The sequence below is a fragment of the Cornus florida genome, unplaced genomic scaffold (genome assembly GCF_030987335.1).
Source record: "Cornus florida cultivar Cherokee Brave unplaced genomic scaffold, ASM3098733v1 CherokeeBrave_3.0.0_Hap2_Chr10, whole genome shotgun sequence".
NCBI classification, from domain to species: domain Eukaryota; kingdom Viridiplantae; phylum Streptophyta; class Magnoliopsida; order Cornales; family Cornaceae; genus Cornus; species Cornus florida.
The window spans coordinates 38,476,956-38,499,820 of NW_026775580.1; the positions used below are offsets into that span (position 1 = coordinate 38,476,956).

The 22,865-nt window shown below is 37.3% G+C and overlaps 2 pseudogenes; both read left to right on the top strand.

Annotated features, from left to right (window-relative positions):
* The first annotated feature begins 843 nt into the window (after window positions 1–843).
* On the top strand, window positions 844–942 carry LOC132280325 (small nucleolar RNA R71; annotated as a pseudogene).
* Window positions 943–13,715: 12,773 nt separating this feature from the next.
* Window positions 13,716–13,814, top strand: LOC132280508 (small nucleolar RNA R71; annotated as a pseudogene).
* Window positions 13,815–22,865: the final 9,051 nt, after the last annotated feature.

A 22,865-nucleotide genomic window follows, 5' to 3' on the forward strand; every position in this document is an offset into this window, starting at 1 on the left:
TTTTCCCTTTCTCTCTAGCATTTTAGGTACTAGCTATTTGCCCTACTTGGGTTTCTAGCTTAGCAATGGATTGAGAGTGAGAATGAAGTAATTAAGTGTTCGCCTCTAGAGTGCCTAAAGCGGTCAAAACTTTTTCTTCAAAAGCGGGACTCCTAGAATTTCCTTGAGAATAAGATTGATTTGGGAAATGAGAATTAGAGAATTGGTTTCCATGTGATTGAAATGATGATGATCTAAAACCTTGGGAACCTTGGCTTTGCATTGGAGGTGGAACATACTTCCCTTGAAAACCACCTGGGGGAGGGTTTGAGCCTTCCCCTTGGATTTTTCAAGAAAAGTTTGGATGGGTCCTCCAACTTGAATTGTAATGAGTGCCATAGGGATTATTCCTTTGATTAACAAATGTAGCATTGACTTGCTCATGGGGCTCACTTTGCATATATCTATGGGGACAATTAGAAGTAGAATGCAAGACACTTGAACAAGTCATGTAAGATATTAGATACACGATGATGAATATCAGGAGGGGAGGATGATACTTGATTCGCCGAATTTTGGTTAATCAAAAATTGATCAAACCTTTGAAAAAAGGATTTCATCTTGGTGGCTATGTCATTGGAGTTGTCAACTTGATATAAGCCGATATTCTTCTTTCCACCTAGGTTTCTCCCATTTTTAGAAGATAAGGACCTATGCATTGAATTCTCATTTATGCTTTCATACAATTGCCACACATCATTTTCATGCTTATCAAGATAAGAACCACCCATGGATGTATCAACCATACCCTTGTGATTATCCCGTAAACTTTCAAAGAAATATTGAACTAATTGCCACTTAGGTATGTCATGATGTGGGCACTTTCTAAGCAAGTCATTGAATCTTTCCCATGCCTTATGAAACATTTCCCCATCCTCTTAAGAAAATTCTTTAATTGAAGTTCTCATGGCATTGGTCTTAGAAACCGGATAGTACTTTTTCAAGAACTCTTGTTACATTTCCGCCCAAGAGGTTATCGAAAAAGGCTTAAGATTGTTGAACCAATATTTTACCTTGTCTTTAAGGGTGAAAGGAAAAAGTTTAAGTCTTAAAACTTCTTCCGGCATGTCCATGTATTTCACGGTGGAACACACTTCAAGGAACTCATCCAAATGCTTATAAGGTTCTTCACTTGGAAGTCCATGATAGTTAGGAAGCATTTGAATAGTTTGTGGTTTGATTTCATAGTGATGTGCTCTAAATGGAGGCAAGTGAATGCAAGTGGGTGCATTATATTCATTATGCACATAATGGTCTCTTAAAGCAAGAGGGGGATTTACAACCAGTAGTGCTACTCAAACACCGTGGTTAGCTTGAACCATGGGAGGTTGTGGAGCAAATATTGGTTGAGGCATTCCCAATGGAATTTGGCTTTGTTGTTGTGGTGGAATAAATGGTCTAGGTATGGCTAATGGTACTTGGATGTTTTCATGATGCATATTAGGGTGGAGGATGCCTTGTTGGTCTATGTGACCAAGGTCCTCCACATGGTCGTCATTCAAATTCTCAATTGGTGAAATGGAGTGATGAGAACTACCTCTTCTCTTAGGATTACGAATAACCGATTCAAGATGAAAATTAAGAGGGACAAGAGTAGGATTTAACGACCTATGACCATGCAGCAACTAGCAAAGACAAATAACAAGCAAATAAGCAAGTAACAAACACTTCGCCCCCACAACAAGTCAATCAATAAATCTTCACATACAATGATCCCATGCTCCCATGCTTGAACAATATGCAAGGAAAAGTAAATTGCCTCTACGCGGGCTCACAATTTATCTAAGAAATGAAAAACAAGCCTCCACACGGGCCGACGATTTGACTAGAGCTTGAGTTAGAAAGATCTCACATGGGGTCCTTAAGCAACTTCAATTCATTTTCAACTTCTAAGCTTTGCTATGCTTTACAATTTTTTTATTATAGATTTTTAGTCCTTTTTGTGCTTAGCGTAACTCCTTGCTTTGAATTCTCCTTTGCACAACTTCCTTCACTCAATTCACCTAGCCAAATAAGAACAAACATAATAAGTAACGAAAAATAAAAATAAAGTAAAGACACGATCAAAAGAATACTAATTCCTAAATGTTTCCAAAACACGACGTTGCCAATTCAATCCCCGACAACGGTGCCAAAATTTGATGGTGGAAGTTCTTATACACCAAAATAATGTAGTGAAGTACGTTCTAGAAAAGTCATTTGGGTCAAGTTTAAATTTATAAAAACTACTACTACCACTACTACTAACGTAGTAAGGGTGAGTAGGGATCGTCCCAAGATATTAGAGGGCTACTAGTAATGGAAACAATGTACACTTAATTCATAATTAATGAGGGGGAAAACATATGTTGCAACAATAGTGAGTGTGTGTGGTTGTTTCAATAAGCATGGATGACCAATTAAGTATATATTGTCTAAACAACTCAATGAATAGCACAATATATCAAACTGAGCCATTAATCCTTCTTTAAGCTCACAATCCAAACACACAACATAATTAGAGAAATATATTACTTACATTCATAAGTATAGAACATCAAATAACAAGCATGGATTGTCTTCCTATTTAACAACTAAGGTAACTACACTACATCTAAGCTAATGACATGAATTTTAAACTAATTAAACTAAGGGAGAGGAACAATTCATCAAGAAATGAGTATGAACAATCAAATAAACCACAAGAGCATTCTATTAAGCATTATGTTTTGACAATCTTTAGATGTATAGCATCAACACACATAGACATGCATCAACAACACAAGAGATAGAGATAAACACATAAACATCTATTCTAGCATACATAGACATATGGATAGAATGAAATGATCAATTGGAAGAATTAAACTACACAAATCATTGAATAAATAAGATCTATGTATATAAAGATGTCAAAACATATATTACAACACAAATCCCCTAAAAAATACATAAACAAGATCTATGTATATAAAGTTGTCAAATCATTGAATAAACAAAATCTATGTATATAAAGATGTCAAAACAAGTATTACAACACAAATCCCCTAAAAAATACATAAAACAAGGTAAAGAAAACATGCTTAGGGCTAACTTTAGCCCCAAAAAGATGTTTAGCCACTCATGGATGGTGTCCTCCAACCCTTAAGGGCTATCTTCATGGTAGAAATGCTCTTCTTCTTGAGTTAGATGGAAGACCTCCCAAGAATGTGTCTCTAGCCTCCTCTTCTCTTTTCTTCCCCTCTAAGAATAATAAAAAATTATATCTATCAACTCCTAAAAGCATATGTGCAAAAGTGGCTCATAATCCTTATATAGGTAGCTTAAATGTTACACCCAATGGTCTAGGCTCGTACACAAGGGCTCCTCCAATGATTGCACCATAAGATAACTTTTAATGAGCTGGAAATTGATTTAATTCGCACTTGAGAGGGTTCGATCAATCGAACCTATTCTGAGATCGATCGAACTTGGCTGAGATCTATCAAACTTTGGCTGGATCGATCCTCCCATGGCTGCACCTTTTTGGATAAGGACAGATCTGAGATATTTTGGGAAAAGAGACAAAAGTGGTAGGTGGGGTGGTACAACAGGATAAGATGGAATCTTTTCGATCGATCTGAGAATTGTTGGATCGATCGAATTTTGTGGGATCTTTGGATAAGGACAAAAGAGCTTGGATCCATCTTGGAGAGTCTAGATCGATGAACTTTTGATTGATTGAAGTGTTCTTGAGATCGATCGAACATGCTGATTTCCACACTTTGCTTCATTCTGCTTCTACTTTGCTCCTTTCTTCCATCCAGCTTGAGTTAGCTTATTTTAAGCTCTTATTTGGCTGAATTAGCTTATTTTGGGGATAAGCACCTAAAAAGATTAATAACACAAAATTAGTCTAAAACGGGAAAGTAAAATAGATAAAGGTTCTAGAATATCTAAGCTTAAGGGGTTTAAATGCGCACTTTTCAGCGCTCATCAATAGTTTTTTTTTTTTTTTTTTTTTTTTTTTTTTTTTTTTTTGAGAGATATGAAAAGTTAAATGAATCATTTAACAAATCTTTCAATCCCAATAGTTAAGTAAGGAGAACTCACTATTCTTGTCATGAGAAGTTCTCTTGATAGTATTACTCATATTGTATTTAAATTGTAAACTAGTATTGGCTATTCATGATGATTTCTATTTATTGTTCTTTGCTCTCTCTAGCTATTTGAAGGTATTTGACCGTGGTCCTCTGTGAGGGTCGCCGCACCACCGTCAAGCTTGAGAGTGTGTGGATTCTAAGGCGAGGGCCAAGAGTTTTACATTTATAGAAGCCACTACTACCTTTCACTATAAATATAGCTAGGGCGAGTAGGGATCGTCCCAAGGGATTGTGAGGATCGAACAATGTCGTGGAATTGTTATTAGGGCTAGTAGGTCGAGTGATCAAACAATTAGTTAGTTGGTTGATTAGAGAACAACTAAATTAAACTAAGTTATAACGAAGAATGCAATTAAGAGTAAGTAAGAAAGAGAGAGAGATCTTGGGGTTTAGAGATCACCACCAAGTAATGCATTTCTATATCATTGACAAGTGATTAATGAGGGCAAATGGTGTGTTGCAATATTGGTGTGTGTGTGTTTGGTTGATTCAACAAGCAAGGATGACTAGTTAAGCATGTATTGTCTAAACATCTTGTGAAAGACACAATATATCTAAGCAATGAAGCTTATATTGTCTAAACAACATGTGAAAGGCACAATGGATCAAAACAAGTCATTAATCCTTTCATTAAGCTCACAATCTAAATACAACACAAGGATAGAGACATATGCTACTTGCATTTAAAAGCTTGGATCATCAAACAGCAAACATTGATTGTCCTCCCATTTAACACTACACTACAACTACACTACATTTATACTACTAGCATGAAAATAAACTAGGGGAGAGGCACAATCCATCAAGGAATAAGTATGAACCATCAAGAGAATCACAAGAGCATTCCTTTAAGCACTATGTTTTGACAATCTCCAAATCTATAGCATTAATACATATAGACATGCATCAATAACACAAAATCTAGAGACAAGCACATGAACATCTATTCTAGCATACATAGACATATGGATAGAATGAAATGATCAATTGGAAGCATTAAACCACATAAATCATTGAATAAACAAGATCTATATATATCAAAGTGTCAAAACATTAATTATAACACTAATCCCTCAATAATACACAAGATTAAGATATAGAAAATATGCTTGGGGCTAACTCTAGCCCCAAAAGGATGTCTAGCCACTCATGGTGATGTTGCTCCAACCCTCAAGGGCTAACTCCATGGTGGAAATCTGCTCTTTGGTTGATGAAGAGTCTCCAATGGTGTCTCTAGTCTCCTCCTCTATGCTTCCTCTCCAAGAGATGATATGAAAATGATATATCACTCCATTTGTAAAAAACAATCCTTATCCTTATAGGTAGGTCAAAATGATACCCAAAATGAGCTGGGGTCGTGCACACAATATTCCTTAATGATTGGATAAAGGACAACTTTCAATGAGATGGAATTTTAACTTTTTCGCACTGGAGGAAGTTCGATCGATCGAACCTTGGACTTGGATCGATCGAACTGGCTGAGATCTATCGAACTTAGGCTGGATTGATCCAACTGGTTGAGCTTTTTGGGAAAAGACAAATTCGAGATATTTTTGGGAGTTATTTTTGGGAAAAGGACAAAAGTGGTTAGTGGGTGGTACAGCTGTGGATATGATCAATCATATGAATAAGGACAAAAGTGTTTGATCGATTGAAGGGTGGTGTTAGATCGATCGAACTTTTGGGACTTTATGCTTTTGGGCCAAGGCTTGGATCTATCTTGAAGTGCTGAGATCGATCATTGTTTGATTGATCGAACCTTGAACTTGGATCGATCGAACTTTGCTGCTTACCACCTTTGGCTTCATTTGCTTCCTTCTTTCTCCACTTTGCTCCTTTCTTTGTTTAATCCCAGAATTGCTTCAATTAAGCTCTTATTTGGCTGAGTTAGCTTATTTTCGGGATAAGTTACTGAAAATGGAAATAATACGAAATCAATCTAAAACGGTAAAGTAAGATAGATAAAGGTACTAGAATGCCTAAGCTTAAGGGGTTTAAATACACACTTTTCTGTGCTTATCACACCCCCAAACTTAAATATTGCTAGTCTCTAGCAATGAACTAGAAAGTAAAGGAATGAAATGAACAACTATATAAGTATGAGTCTAGAAAACAATAAATGGATAACGCCACTTTCGTAAGGAACACGATTGCACTTAGCATATGCAACAAGCCTTTTAAACCCCTATGCTACCCCTAGTGGACGAGTGAAGTCTCGTGAGGGTTTTCAGAAATGATACCCATAAACATTAAGCTCATTCTTTTAAAAGAGGCACCAATATTACAAACAGGCATTGGGAGAAAACTACCTCAAGTATGCAATTTTTCAAACATTTCCAAGCAATCTCCCAAAATCTCAACATCAAGCCAATAAATATGGTCCTCCACACATCAAGAAAATGATCATGCAAAACAAAACAACTCTAGAATCCTTTTTGAGTGGATTGGCATCAAATGTGTTGCTATCTTAGCCAACTAAAGAATTAATCACATCCTTACCTGAAAACTAGTACACAAATCTAGTACCGATCATCAAGACAAAAAGTTGACCATTTATTAAAGCTTCATTGTTCTAGGTGTGCTTATTCTTGTCACTCGATTTTTTTTTTTTTTTTTTTTTTTTTTTTTTTTTTTTTTTAGGATCAAAGATGGAAGCATGGTGCAATGTGTTGATCTATTAAGCTTTCTAGCGATTCGTGAGGTCGAGCGTTAGGTCAATGACTCTCAAACCAGACGACTTTAGGGCATTAGGCGTTCAAACACCCCTACGGACTTATAATCTCAAATCAATTAGGCTACAAATCAAGACAACAACCATCTAATCATTTCCTACTTCTTACCATTTGGGAGAAGTCCTCACTTTTTTATTATTTTTACAACTTCTTTATTTATTTATTTATTTATTTTTATTATTATTTTTTTTTATTTGAATTCAATTATTAACCTAGAGTTTGGGCCCTCCACCTTTCGGCGCGAGAAGTTCAGTGTTTGATGAGGCTAGAATCCCGGCTACTCAGTGAAAAAGGGGTTGTTATCCACCTTTATCAAGAATGAAAGCTTACAATGCACTACTAGCTCAATTGGGATATAACCAATTCAATAATCAACAAAGCATGTACCCCACAAATGAATGCTAGTGTGCGCCGGTGCTAGTGTAGAAGACTAAAGTGAATCTCAAAATAATCACAAAATCAAGATGATGTGGACCACAAAGGCAAGCAAGATATCAATCTTTCGAAAAATTTACTCCTAAATGGCATTCACAAAGCATACAAGGAGTATTGGACTCTCAAGTCAAGCAATTTTTAAATTTTAGGCAATATAGTCCTCAAAAGATCAAAATCATAGCTAGATATGGACCATTCACAGAAATATCCCTCAAATACACAAGTCATGCTCAAAATTTTGAATTTAAAGCCAACACTGTAAAGCACCATTTCCCCCAAACTCAAATGGAACAATATCCTCAATGTGCAAGAGAACAAGGGAAAGAGTATACCAGTGCAACTAAACAAGAATGATTGGGACTGAAGTATCCGAAGTGGGTTGCATAGCCCCCCCACACTTGGGTTGAACTGTGGTCCTAAAAATTGGCACTTGGATAGACTTATTAGATAACAAAATGGGATAATCAGTGCACAGTGGACATGCAAGTGTAAATGGAATAAACAGATAAAGAAATGAGAGAGGTATAAGGGTGGTCTTGAAATTTGGGTAGCACTCTCTCACTGAAGTCACTGTGACGCACCTGATAGAGTCAAACATACAGATATGAGAATATAAAATATGACATCCATAACAAAAACAGATATATAAAATAGATAAAGTGCAGGTATAACAAAAATATCAAAGCCGACAGACCGGCTATAAAAATAATAATGTACAGTGACAATAGTAAAGTATCAATAGGAGAGAGGGATCATGAGATAGAAAGGACTAGGAGCTCAGGAGGATGAGGTAGGACGGGCAGGTCGGGCTCTGTGGATATCTCTGGATAGATCTCGGAACATGGTCATTACATCTGTGTGGAAGGCAGCAAAATCAGCTCTGTAGGCTGTGAGATCAGCTTGGATGGCAATAATAGCATCCACAAGCGTCTATAAACGTACTCTAAACCCGGGGTCAGATCTGGAGCCTCAGGTATAGATGAATCAGAAGAAAGCTCCTGAGTCTGCTCCTGCTCATGAATAGGCGACCTAGCTGGAGAGTCCTGCTCTGCGTCGTCTGTAGGGCGCTCTAAGTCTATATCTAAATGTTCGGCAGCTGGATCGACTGGTGTGTCGTCTGCTGCAGGATCTGCTGCTGCTACCTCTGCCTCTGCCTGGGCCTTTGCCTGGGCCTCTGCTTGGGCCTCCTCCTCCTCTAACTCTGCTGTAGCCACTACCGCATGGTCCTGTAATCTGGTAATAATGGATCAGTAGCTCTTGTCCCAGTCCTTCTTCAGGAAGTGACAGGAACCTCTCTCGGGGTGCTCCCGAGGATGGATGGGGTAGCGCTGATCTATGAGAATCTGGGTGATGAGGTGGCTGAAAGGAAGAGATTTAGCCCATCTGGGCGTCTCCTTGCTGATGTATTCATCATATAACTTCCTCATCACGCTCCAGATGAGCACGGGAATGGACACCCAGTGCCTGGTGTAGAAGGAGTAGAGGGCTGTCAGATAATCGCCCCTCCTCTGAATCTTAGGCCCGGCCATGTATATGTTCTGGTAGAGAACGGAATCGGTGAACCAAAGGTCATCTAAAAGGAATGTCAGGGTGGCGAAGGTCTCGCCACCGGCATGGTGACTTGTAAGAAAAACTGCCATGTTGACATATGAAGGCTTGAATAGCCTTGGATATGTGTCCTGAAGCTCTAGAGGACATCTGTGTGGGTAGCGGCAAGAGCAGGCAAAAGAGTCCACTGTGATGGTGATCGAATGGCCATCGACAGAAGTGACCAGCTCGGCTGTGGTACGCAGGGATGGTCGGAGGTTCTGGTAGAATAACCGTACTAGCCGCGGGTAGACCGGCTCTGTTACGGGGGCAAGAATAGCGGCCAGGCCCCTCTGAATGATATCATGGTAGGCAGATTGGGTCAGCACCGATCTAGAAAAGAAGGCCATGTCGAACACTGACTCATGGTCGATCGTCATATGTGCATATCGAGGCATGGGCCTATCACGCTCCAGATGAGCTGGCTGAGCAGGCTGAGCTGGTATAGGTGAATGCTCAGCTCTAGGATGCGGTAGAGATGGTGATGGATTGAATGCAGGATAAACCGCAGAGGTGGATGGTATATGGTCATCCTCGGCCTCATGAGATGATAACTGAGTTGGGGTAGCCTGTACTGGCTCCCCCCGTGTATAAGAGGGCTCTGCTGGTTCCTCTGTCCGTGGCCTAATATGTCGGGTGGGCTCGTGTTGTCTGTTGGCAACGGTCTTCCTCTTAACCATGGCCTGCAAAAAGAAAAAGCTTACAATGGGAGTTAGTGCCAGAATAAGAAATTTTAAGCACGATATAGAAATATGTATGTCAAGTAAAAATAGAGAAAACAAATATGACATGAATCTATGCAAGTACCAGGATATGAAACATGCTAAACAATGTAAGTATGAAATGCATCTAATGTGGAATATCATAGACATTGGGCATATATGAGATAGCATGAATATAAGATATGATGAATGAAGTGTGTGTGTGAGATCTGTGAAGTTCGATCGATCATAAAAAGAAGTGAGATCGATCAAAAAAGTTGGATCGATCGAAAATAAGTGAGATCAATCTCACAACTTCGATCGATCGGAGATATGAGTTCGATTGATCTCTCAAGATCGATCTGAGATACAAGTTCGTTCGATCGAACTGTGCAACAATGAAAACTCAAAGGTCACAGATCTATGACTTTGGAAGCACGGGGCCCACATGAACGTGTTCGTGGGCCCTTCAACACAACAAATCATCCAATCCCATCACCCAATCATGGCCCATCCTCCCAAATCGAAACAAATCATCAAAAATATAGACACATATATATATATATATAGACACGAATGCTTCAAGCTTCAACAATGGCGGATTTTGTCATGTATATAGCATGTATTCAACATATAAAGCATGTATGCACAAGATGGAAGCTTAAATCATGAGGGATATTCTCGGATCTTACCTCAAACGATGAGAGAAGTGGAGATGTGGAAGAGTGAAGATGAATCCGAGAAGGGAGAGAGATTGATGCTTAGATGCTCACTGGAAGGTTCACCGGAGGTAGGAGAGGTGATGGTGATGATGCACAGTGATGGCGATGAGAGAAGTGGGTTAGGGTTTGTAGAGAGGGTGAGATCGATCTAAGGTATCGATCTTGAAAACCCTCAGTTCTATTTTTTTTAAAAATTCTCGACAGAGTTCGATCGATCGAACTTCAACTGAGATCGATTGAACTTTGATGAACTCTCTTCAAAGTATTTTTGGATTTTTTTGAAATTTTTGAAAATTGCAAAATTAAGAATTAGAAATGAAAATTAAAATTAAAAATTGGAAAATAAAGAAAAATAAAATAAAATATTTTTGGTTTTTTTTTTTTAAATTTTAATTAAATTTAATTAAATAAACACTAATAATTAAAAATTAATTGAAATATTTTTGAATTTTTGAAAACTTTTTGAAAAAAATAACATAAAATAAAATAAAATAAAAATGAAAATATTTTTGGATTTTTGAAAATTTGAAAATTCAAAACAAAGTCAAAATAATGAAATGAAGAACTGAGATCGATCGAAACAAGAGTTCGATCGATCAGACAGAGAGTAAAAATATGCAGGTTTTTGGCTCAGAAAATTGGCTAAGTGTTGGAACTTGAAGATCGATCGAACTTGGAGGTTGGATCGATCGAAGAACTTTCAAATTGATCTCGAAATGTTTCGATCGATTAGACTAAGAGGTGAAATATGCAGGTTAATGCAGGCTCAAAATTTTTCTAAGTGTTGAATCATGAGATCGATCGAACTCTGAAATTGGATCGATCGAAGGTCTCCTGATCGATCTAAGAGCTAGTTCGAACGATGGGACAGAGAGGTGATTTGGATGCAGGTTTTTGCAGGTCAAATTTTTTTCTAAGTGTTAGATGCAAAATGGAGTTCGATCGACCGAACTCAGGTTTGAGATCGATCGAACTATGCAGAATGCTCAATAATGACATGAAAGCTCATGCAATCCTTACCAAAGTTCCTTTCAATGCATATGAACCAAAAACAAGTATCTAGAGTCCGCAAGAAATGAAATGAAGATAGAAATGGGGTAGGAATAGGGTTTTGACACCCTACAAAATGTCTTTGCTAATCTTTAACGTCTCTAGCGAGACATTGGGCTCTTTTAGCCCAGATCAAAGATCTTACAATGCATCCCCTCCTTGTTGGGGTGATAGATGCTTTGAACTCCACCCAACAAATAGTTCTTTGAAGAACTTGTTGGATTAAGCTTAAAAGAAAACTTTGGTCCCTTGTCTATGCAATTACAACCTTTGGGCTTCCATGCCCTTTTAAAGCAAGAATTTGAAATAAGATTTTGAGAATGCAAGGTTAAAGGTGATTCTTTGGAAGTTTTGGTCTTACACAAAAGCTCATTTCCTTGACATTGAAGATCATGACATTTATCTACAACATTAACCTCTCCTTCATATTTGTCAAATGAATTAGGTATGGGATTAAAGATATTCAACTTCACCGTTATGTGGCCAAATGAGATCTTCATTATCCCCGTCCTAAAATTGATGTTGGCATTAGCGGTTGCCAAGAAAGGACGGCCAAGGATAGCGGGAATTTGGCTTTTAGGACTGGGGACCGGTTCCGTGTCTATGACAACGAAATCAACCGGGAAGAAGAATTTGTCAATTTTAATCAAAACATCCTCAATTATACCCCTAGGCTTCTTAATGGATCAGTCAGTAAGTTGCAAAACTACCGACGTCGGTTTTAATTCACCTAGGCCTAATTTGACATAAACCGAGTATGGAAGAAGGTTAACACTTGCTCCTAAGTCAAGAAGCGCCCGATTAATAATATGATAACCAATAATGCATGATGTGGTGGGTGAACCGGGGTCCTTAAACTTTGGAAGGGTGTTATGTTGCAAAATTGAGCTTACTTGCTCGGTCAAAACCACTTTTCTTGGTGCTTGGCTCTTGTTCTTCCGCTTGGTGCACAAGTCTTTCAAGAATTTGGCATAAGCCGGAATTTGCTTGATTGCATCCAATAGTGGAAGATTAACTTTCACTTGCCTAAACATTTCCATAATTTCATTGGTTTTTGCCTTTTGCTTGTCTTTTGAAATGGATCCTTTTAAGGCATCCGAAAATGGAACCTTTGGTTCAAACACTTTTTCAGAATTTTCTTTTGAACTCTCTTCAACATAAGAATTTTTCAAATCATTGTGTTCCAAATCATTTTTCAACAAAACCTTTTCAACATCATTTTTCAAAACTTCTTTTTCAAACACATTTTTCAAAACTTCCTCATTCACAAGATCATGTATATGTAATGAAGGAGGAATGGGATGTGAAACGGGACGGGTGACAACTTGAGGTTGTACCGGTTCACTCTTTTCATTGGACATTCTAACTTGATTGTCCACAATCCTACTACTCCGCAAGGTAGTCACCGCATTAGCATGTTCAATGGTGTGGCCTTCCGATGAGGAATGGGTTTCCACAACACATTGTTGCTTAGGTGGGGCATTTATAAGCATCTTTCCCTTCTCTCTTGCATTGAAAGTGCTTGCTATTTGCCGTACTTGGGTTTCTAGCTTCGCAATAGATTGAGAGTGAGAATGAAACAATTGAGTGTTAGCCTCTAAAGTGCCCAAAGCATTCAAAACTTTTTCTTCAAAGGTGGGACTTCTAGTATTACCTTGGGAATAAAATTGGTTGGGCAAATGAGAATTAGCAAATTGATTCCCTTGTGATTGATAAGGTCTATAACCTTGGGATCCTTGGTTTTGAAGTGAAGGTGGAATGTACTTCCCTTGAAAACCGCCTTGGGAGGGATTTGAGCCCTCTCCTTGGTTTTTCCAAGAGAAATTCGGATGATTCCTCCAACTTGGATTATAGTGAGTACCATAAGAATTGTTCCCTTGGTTCACAAAAGCTGTATTGACTTGTTCATTAGGTTCATTTTGCACTTGTCTGTGAGGACAATGAGAAGTAGAATGAAGAACACTAGAACAAGTCATACATGTTTCATTTGATGCACGATGAGAATGGTTAGGGAAGGAAGATACTTGGTTCACCGAGTTTTGGTTAATCAAAAATTGATCAAACCTTTGAGATAAAGACTTCATTTCGGCAGCTATTTCATTTGAATGGTCGACTTGATGTAAGCCAACACTCTTCCTACCATGTGAATTCCTACCATTCTTGGATGATAGTGTTCTATGCAAAGAATTTTCACTCATGCTCTCATAAAGACGCCACACGTCATCCTCATGCCTATCAATGTATGAGCCACCCATGGAAGCATCAACCGTACCCTTATAGTTGTCCGATAAGCTCTCAAAGAAATATTGAACTAATTGCCATTTGGGCATGTCATGATGTGGACACTTCCTAAGCAATTCATTGAAGTGTTCCCATGCCTCATGAAACGTTTCTCCATCCCCATGTGAAAATTCTCGAATTGAGGTTCTCATGGCATTGGTCTTAGAAACCGAATAGTACTTCTTCAAGAACTCTTGTTGCATTTCTGCCCAAGAAGTGATTGAAAAAGGCCTAAGATTGTTAAACAATTACTTTGCCTTGTCTTTTAAGGTGAATGGAAAAAGTTTGAGTCTTAAAACCTCTTCCGGCATGTCCGTATATTTTACAGTAGAGCATACTTCAAGAAACTCATCCAAATGCTTGTAAGGTTCTTCACTTGGAAGTCCATGATAGTTAGGAAGCATTTGAATGGTTTGTGGCTTAATTTCATAATGATGTGCTCTAAATGGAGGCAATTTGATGCATGTAGGTGCATTATACTCGTTAGGCACATAATGGTCTCTTAAAACAAGAGGTGGATTAACTACTTGAGGTGCAACATGAACACCTTGGTTTTGAATTCCTTAATTGATGATGGGAGGTTGTGGAGCATACATTGGCCTTGGCATTCCATATGGAACTTGGCCTTGTTGTTGTGGTGGTTGGTGAATGAATGGCCTAGGCATGCCTAATGGTACTTGTATGTTCTCATTGTGTACATTGGGATGAAGGATACCTTGTTGGTCTATGTGACCGAGGTCCTCAACATGATTGTCATTATGGTCATCCATTGATAGATTGGCTCTATTTGAACTTCCTCTTCCCCTAGGATTTCTAACGATAGATTCAAGATATAAATCAAGAGGGACAAGAGTTGGTCTTAATGAACGACGTCCATGCATGCACAATGCAAAACACAATAAACACAAAGAATGACAAACACTATGCCTTAACAACAATGCAATTAGACTTCTTCCACAAACACTTAATTTATACTCCTATGCTTTAACAACAATAATGCAAGAACAATTAAAAATAAGCCTCCACGTGGGCCGATGATTTAACTAAGGGATTGAGTAAAGAAAGTCTTACAAATGTCCTTTAGCACTTCAACTCCAAATTTATAGCTTAGCTTAGCAAATTTTAGAATTTTTCAGCACTTTTCCTTGCTTACTTAGCTTGAATGCTCCTTTGCTTGCTTCCTCTCCAACAATGCATCGTGTTAAGTAAGAACAACACAATATGTAACCAAAAAGAAAAATAAAAATAAAGTAAAGACACGATCAAAAGGGTACTAATCCTAATCAATTCCACAAATCCGACGTTGCCTAATCAAATCAATCAAATCCCCGGCAACGGCGCCAAAAACTGACCGTGGTCCTCATAGTCGCCGCACCACCGTCAAGCTTGAGAGTGTGTGGATTTTAAGGCGAGGGCCAAGAGTTTTACATTTATAGAAGCCACTACTACCTTTCACTATAAATATAGCTAGGGCGAGTAGGGATCGTCCTAAGGGATTGTGAGGATCGAACAATGTCGTGGAATTGTTATTAGGGCTAGTAGGTCGAGTGATCAAACAATTGGTTTGTTGGTTGATTAGAGAACAACTAAATTAAACTAAGTTATAACAAAGAATGCAATTAAGAGTAAGTAAGAGAGAGAGAGATCTTGGGGTTTAGAGATCACCACCAAGCAATGCATTTCTATATCATTGACAAGTGATTAATGAGGGCAAATGGTGTGTTGCAATATTGGTGTGTATGTGTTTGGTTGATTCAACAAGCAAGGATGACTAGTTAAGCATGTATTGTCTAAACATCATGTGAAAGGCACAATATATCTAAGCAATGAAGCATATATTGTCTAAACAACATGTGAAAGGCACAATAGATCAAGATCGAACTTTTTGGACTTTATGCTTTTGGGCTAAGGCTTGGATCTATCTTAAAGTGCTGAGATCGATCATTGTTCAATCGATCAAACCTTGAACTTGGATCGATCGAACTTTGCTGCTTGCCACCTTTGGCTTCATTTGCTTCCTTCTTTCTCCACTTTGCTCCTTTCTTTGTTTAATCCCAGAATTGCTTCAATTAAGCTCTTATTTGGCTGAGTTAGCTTATTTTCGGGATAAGTACCTGAAAATGGAAATAATACGAAATTAATCTAAAACGGTAAAGTAAGATTGATAAAGGTACTAGAATGCCTAAACTTAAGGGGTTTAAATAAGCACTTTTCAGCGCTCATTAGTATTAAGAGAATTATTTTTTTTCTTCATGTTAAATAGATTTTGAAAAGGAGATTAGAGTAAAACAGTGTTCAAAGGACCAGGCTTGATTGCCAACATTGGACCATTTTTGTCGGTCTTTTTAACTACCTAGAGGCATGGGTGGAGCTACGATTTTAATTTAGAACGGGCGCATTATATATATATATATATATATATAATTATATAATTTTTAAAAATATAGGATTAGATTCTAAGGTCAGGATTAAAAGTGAGTGTACTATTCCCTGCTTGATCACCAGGGAGTAGTTGAACGCCGTTGTGTGTGTGTGTGTGTCTATATATATATATATATATATGGAGTAAAGTGCAATATTCAACAATGGCACAAGTGCAACTAACCCCTTCGAACTACGAATAACCCCCTCGAACTATGAATTTGGTTTAGTTTTAGGACCAAGAAGGGTATTCAGTCCCCTTCCATCACCGAAAAATGGTGAAGACCTTTTAACCCTCAACAAAACGTGGTCATTGAACTATGATTGTAAAATTGACTAAATGATGTGGAATATTATAATCTAAAGAACCACTAAAAATTTAACATGTTACCAACCTTATCATAATAATTAGTTATATGCTGACGGCTCACCCAGTTTAAGAGAAGACACAAAAAAATTAATATATTATGTGTATACTGATGAACCAAGAGGAGAGGGGGGGTTGAATTGGTTCTTTTACAAAAACCCTTCCAAAACTTAGTCAAGTTCAAATGTAAATAGGCTCACACATTGAATCACAAGTGATCAATGATTTTACAATAAAAATCTTTCTCAACTAGAGATAAAAAAACCTTGGTTCTTGGTCACAACCAATGGAATCTTCTACTAGTTGTAATACAAGTATGGTCACAACTAATGTAATCATACACAACTATTTCTCACTCTGCACACACCATAGCTCACAGCAATGCACACAGGCATTCCTCTTGTCCTAAGTAACCCTACTTGGACCCTTTGAACTCTTACAGCTCACAAATACATTTAAAAGGATGTATATCAATAATACTCAAGCTATTACACACGATAAGAATAATTAAACAACTTAAAGTATCAAACAACAGCTCAAAACTGTCATTCTGTTGAAACTGTGACAGAAGGAAAAATCTGAAATTTTGTATTGTTACAGACCTGAAGATGATACCCTCAACCTTATACTAACATTATACACCTGGCCAGATGATAATTTCAATGGTTCAAGTAAGGTATATCATAATCACTACTCAATAGGGCTTATATCTACAGAAAACAACCCTAAAACCTAGGGTTTCAGAGATCAAAACACTAAATGACCTTTTCTCTGGGCAAAAATCAACTTGTACAGCCTTGAATCAACTATAGAAACTTGCTCAAATGAAAAGAGTTTAACTCATAGCAAGATAACATGCATATATACTCATGACGGAAGGCTAAACTAGAAAAACAAGGCACAATGATTCAATAGATGTTAAATAGTAAAACAAACTCACATCAACCTCTGGACACCTTTGAAATGGCCTTAAGCATGGAATGAATATCTGAACCAGCCCTTTGCACCAGAAAAATAACGACACACGGTCTTGTCTATGATCTTCAAATACACACTCATACTATATGGATTACTAGATGAATTAGGTTACAAATTAGTCTCACAACTCAATAGAAGGTCATTGTTGTGACGGCCTTGGGTTTTACAAACCTGGTGCGTCCTGTGATGAACCGAAAGGTGACCCGATAATGGATCCGGAATACAAAAGTGAAAAAGAGAACAAGGTCTCTAGAGACGTACATCGTTCCTAAGACGCCAAAGTGGCCTCCCGAGGAGTCCCGTGATTCAATGGAAGCAAGAAAGAAGTTATAGTTTCAAAACCTTTTAAGAAATGGACAAAAGGTAAAATGGTCATTTCAACAGAAATGGGTGTCACTGTGCACACCATTGGATAGACAAAAAAAAAAGGTTTCGACTAAAAAATCACATGATTTGGACTCAAAATGGATGAGTTATGGACGAAACAAAATCAAGGTTCAAAGCTGCCATTGCAGGACTTGAAGGCAGGCGGACGCCAAGAGCTGCGGGCACCCACCAAGGCCCACACTATGGGCGAACGCCAAAACCTGCCGGCGCCCGCCAAATTGTAGAGTTGCTGCCAAACAGTTAGAAATGAGGCTTAGGATGGTTTTTAAAACACCTAAATTAAATATGTAACCTTAAAATATGTCCACAAGGCTTATAGAAGTTTCAGAACGGTTAACATGGTTTTCAAATAAATTCATTGAATAGTACCCATACCCTAAGTTCAAAAATGAGGGTTTTTGGTTCAATTCGGAACAACGATGATTTAAAGGCCAAAGATGAACTTTTCCGGAAAAAGTTCGTGAAGAAAGCCCCCTTAAAATTATATTTTCTAAGTGACCCTGTCAAGAGAAATTCTTATTTTTCAAGTGAAGAGCCCAAAATGCCCCTATGCACATATTTTGCAAAAATATCAAAATGCAAGAGCTAAGAGTGTGCATTTCATACAAAAAGGTGTTGTATGCAAAAGTGAACATGCACGCAAACGTAATATGCATATTTACATGCACCATAATGGCCCGCGGCCTTAATATACGCCAAATACAAAATATCACATGTCAAACCTCCAAAATCCGTAAAGTTATTTTCATAAGCAACATATGAAGCCAAGAGCATACATGTAAGCTAAAAGGTGTTTGGCCCTTGGCCACATATTATATATATAAAAAGTGTCCTAAAGAGTGTACTTAGGTACACATTACATATTCCAAAGCAAAAATGACACATCAAACCTAGTTATGCGTTACAACTTCAAAAGTAAAAGTTAAACATGCTAATACTTGCATGTGAGTAAAATACATCAAAAATACTCCAAGCAACCAAACAAACCTAGGGATGTTATGCATCCTAAAATAAGGTCCCTTTTACTTGAAAATATCCTAAACAACGAAGGTGAGCAACTAAAGTTACTCGTAGCAAGAACCATATGCCTATACCCTAAAGTTTCAACGAACCTTTGTAACGTAATATAAACCATTACATGTGTTTCATGCTACCTAAAGTCTATGTTCTATGGGAGAGCTAAAGGATCATCCTAAGATATGGTCGAAGAAATTTAAAAGCAATCCACAATAGATAGACAATCTATTCCAATGGTAATATTCCATAACCAACAACAAGTCACAAACCCTAGGTTATATCATCTTATAAAGTCATATAAACGAGCACATGTGTTGCATGCCACCTAATTTCTATGTTCAAAGTGGTACTAAGGAATCATCCTAAGCTGCTTTAGAACATTTTAAACACGAACCACAAATAGTGAAGTAATTAAACGACATTGGACATAGCCAAAACAAAACAGTAAGTTATAAAGACTTAGTTTAAACAACATTGGAATAACCAATACGAAACAACAAGTTACAACGACTTCACGTTATCAACTTGAAATGAAATATGAAATCCAACAAAGTAGATATACTTGGACATCACACAACCTATGCCCTAAGTCCTCAACTATAATGGCACACAAAAATGTCGAATCTTCATTATGCAATTCGTTACACATACAATGGCATAAGCAAAATTGAATCTTCATTGTGCGATTTGTTACACATACAATGACATAAGCAAAATCAAATCTTCATTGTGCGATTTGTTACACTTAACAACTATATAATCAATACTTAAAACTTATTCATGTGAATATACAACAAGTCCTAAATCCATGATTTAAACATCAATATGATCTCAAATGCACAATTGAATCAATGGAAACAATTATATAGAATTACCAAAATCACATACTTAAAATCTCTAGATTTCAAAATACTGCCAAATGGATTCAAGTTCATATATGCTAAAGATCAAGTCAAGGCCTTTACCAATATCAAGTTCTAAGTGAATTTCAAGCAAGGTATAACTATATACAAGTCTTAAGAATTAATTGAGGACATGCATACAACTTACATTCACATCAAGAACACTTAAAACACTAAGGTTATAAACATAGTGATTTTTGTCATGCTAACATGGTGTTCATTAAAACATAACAATGACATAGTTAAATATCACAATACAATTAGGAATAATAATTGTACACGAATATCATAGTCACAACTTCAGGACTATACATGAAATTCTAATTTCTATTATGTATAGTAACAATAATACAAGTGAATAATCACATATAAACCTTGAGTAAAATGACATCCTAGGTTAGATATAATCAAAATATATCTAATACAACCCTAGAACATCAATTTACATGCATACAATGTATATTAACAACAAAGGAACAAGAACCCTAACCTCACTAGAGGATTGTCCCTCTAGAATCCAAGGCAAACAAACTTAAAATACAAAACAGAGAAACAATCATCTAGATCAAGAAGAGAGGAAGCTATGATCTTCAATGTTGGAGACCAAATTCCTAAAGCAAGGGGGTCGAATTTTAGAAATGGCAAAACAAGTTCCAAAATTCCCTAAACTGCCTACTCAAGATTCACCACAAACAAGGTCAAAATGAAAAACTAGAAAAAGATGTTCTAGATCAAGAAGAGAGGAAGATATGATCTTTAAGGCCCAAGATCAAATTCCCAAGGCAAGGGGTTCAAAATCTAAAAATGGAAAAGAGGGTTCTGTTTGGCTGCAAGGTGGTTAAGTGAGGGTTCAACAAATTTCTTTAACCTTTCCACCCACAATGGTTATGTAAGCCAAACACACACACACCAACACTACCTCTCTCATACACAAACACATCCACACCCTCCACTCGTCACAATCCTAGGGCTCCACACATGGCTTAATCTCAAGCCTACACTTGTCACTAATCTAAGCCAATAAGTGTGCCAACCAAAAGTCTACAAGTGGGTGAATCTTCACCCTCCACATGTCATCATCCAAAGCACTCTTACAAGGCTTAATCTCAAGCCTACACTTGTCATTATCCCATACCTCCAAGTGTCCCAACTAAAGGGTGGCAAGTGGGTGAACCTACACCCAACACTTGTCATAAAGACAAGCTTCCAAGTCACACCACCAACATGTCTACAAGTGGCCTAATGAGGGTATGACACTTACCACACTTTTCAAAAATTACAAAATGCTCCTTCCCCAAAATATCTTGCAAAATAATTTGCAAAGTGGTCCCTAAGACAAAATAATTACAAAAATGTAATTACACAAAGTATCACAAAAGCGTAAATGTTTCCAAAGAAACTATGTATCCATACCCCTTCGGGAAAAAGTAAACAAATAGCATACTTATCTATAAAAGTAAGACTACGCATTTCATGAAAATAAAATAACGTGAAGTTGGAAGTCAAATTCGAACTCCAAACCGAACTCAAAGCCTTAAGGTCACAAGAGAAGAATAAATCAAAAAATTAAATAATTAATTTAATAATTAAATAATAAAAAAATAAGGATGGAAAATCGGAAGAGGAAGAAAAGACAGGGTTATTACAATTGTTCTTAGTGTCTCAGGTGTTTATCACAATGTAGCTTAAGGGTGCCCACTCACAAGGCATAAAGAGGCACAATTCTATAACCAGATATATATAGGGTATATTGATATGTAATCATCCCTAAAGAGTAAATCCACATGGTATTATTCTCCCATCATTGGCCAGAATGTCCTGACATTCCGTGAGTAAAACTGCATTCTCTATCTTTATCATTGGAAAACTAGTTGGGTATTTTAAGAGTACTAAAGATTTAAGGTAGGGGGATCCCATCTCTCCATTCCTTTTTGTCATTGTGATGGATGTAAACAGGGGCAGCTCGAGCCTTAGACGACTTAGGTGGCCGCCTAAGGCCCTAGCTAATAAGAATGCCCTAAAATATTATAGTTCCCTTATATAAGTTATATTGTAATTATTTCCTAACATTATTAAACACTAATTCTAAAGAATTTATCTCTTAAAATAACTTTTTTTTTTGTTTTCTCTCTCCTCATCATCATTTACGTTTTTTAATTAAACTTCAACCAAGTTTATCTCCTAAAATAACTCATTTTTCCTCTCAATTTCTCTCTCTTCTTCCTCATTCATCGTTGTTTAGTAAACCTGTAGGAGCAAAAATTTGAAGACTAAGAATATTCAATAAAATCTATGAAATTACTACAACCAAAATAGTAATGGAGAAAAAAACAAAGAACTGGAGAAACTGTGTAGAGATGAGTGGGGTTTTTTGATGATATGACCGAACCTAGGATTAGCTAGATTGCCTTCGTATCCTGCTTCATGGAGCGTGTGGGAATAAGGTCGGAACATATTTCTGACAATGAGAATAATATCTCATTTCTTTTTGGGGCTTTGCCCCTCGTTTCTCTATCCCTTTTGTAGAGAGTCTTAAGCCCTTTATATATGGGAAAAACCTTAATTGAGTATCTTGGACTTTTCTTCTTGTTCATGTCTTTCTTTCCTTCTCTATCTCTTTTCTTCTCTTACTAAATCCTTTATTTGCTAGGAAAAGATCTTATGGGACCTAATGCCTTGTTTAGCTCACCTATTCGGGTTAAACCCACGTTGTGAGGTGGAATGACCTATTCCTTAGCACAGGTCAAACTTATAATTCATACTTGGGCTTTTAACCTAGAAACATGTTGGTTTATTATTGATACTTCATTATACACGTTTCATACTTTGATTGGTGAGGATTTTTTGCCCCCATATATACTTTGCCCTTAATTCCCTTTTGTTTGATGTGACATTCATAACTAGAGGGAATTAATTGTACCTGATGTTCTGAATTGTATTCATTATCTGTAGTGAACCAAAAGGTCATGTCACTTGAAAAGTTGGGACAATATGCCTTTATGGTGGCGAAGTATGTCTATCTTCTTGACAATTACGAGGACCGAAAACTAAGGTCTTTGATGAGGTTGCTATTACAACTCCTTTTATCATTGAGGTGCCCCTTTATGATGAGGTGGCGCTTTATGT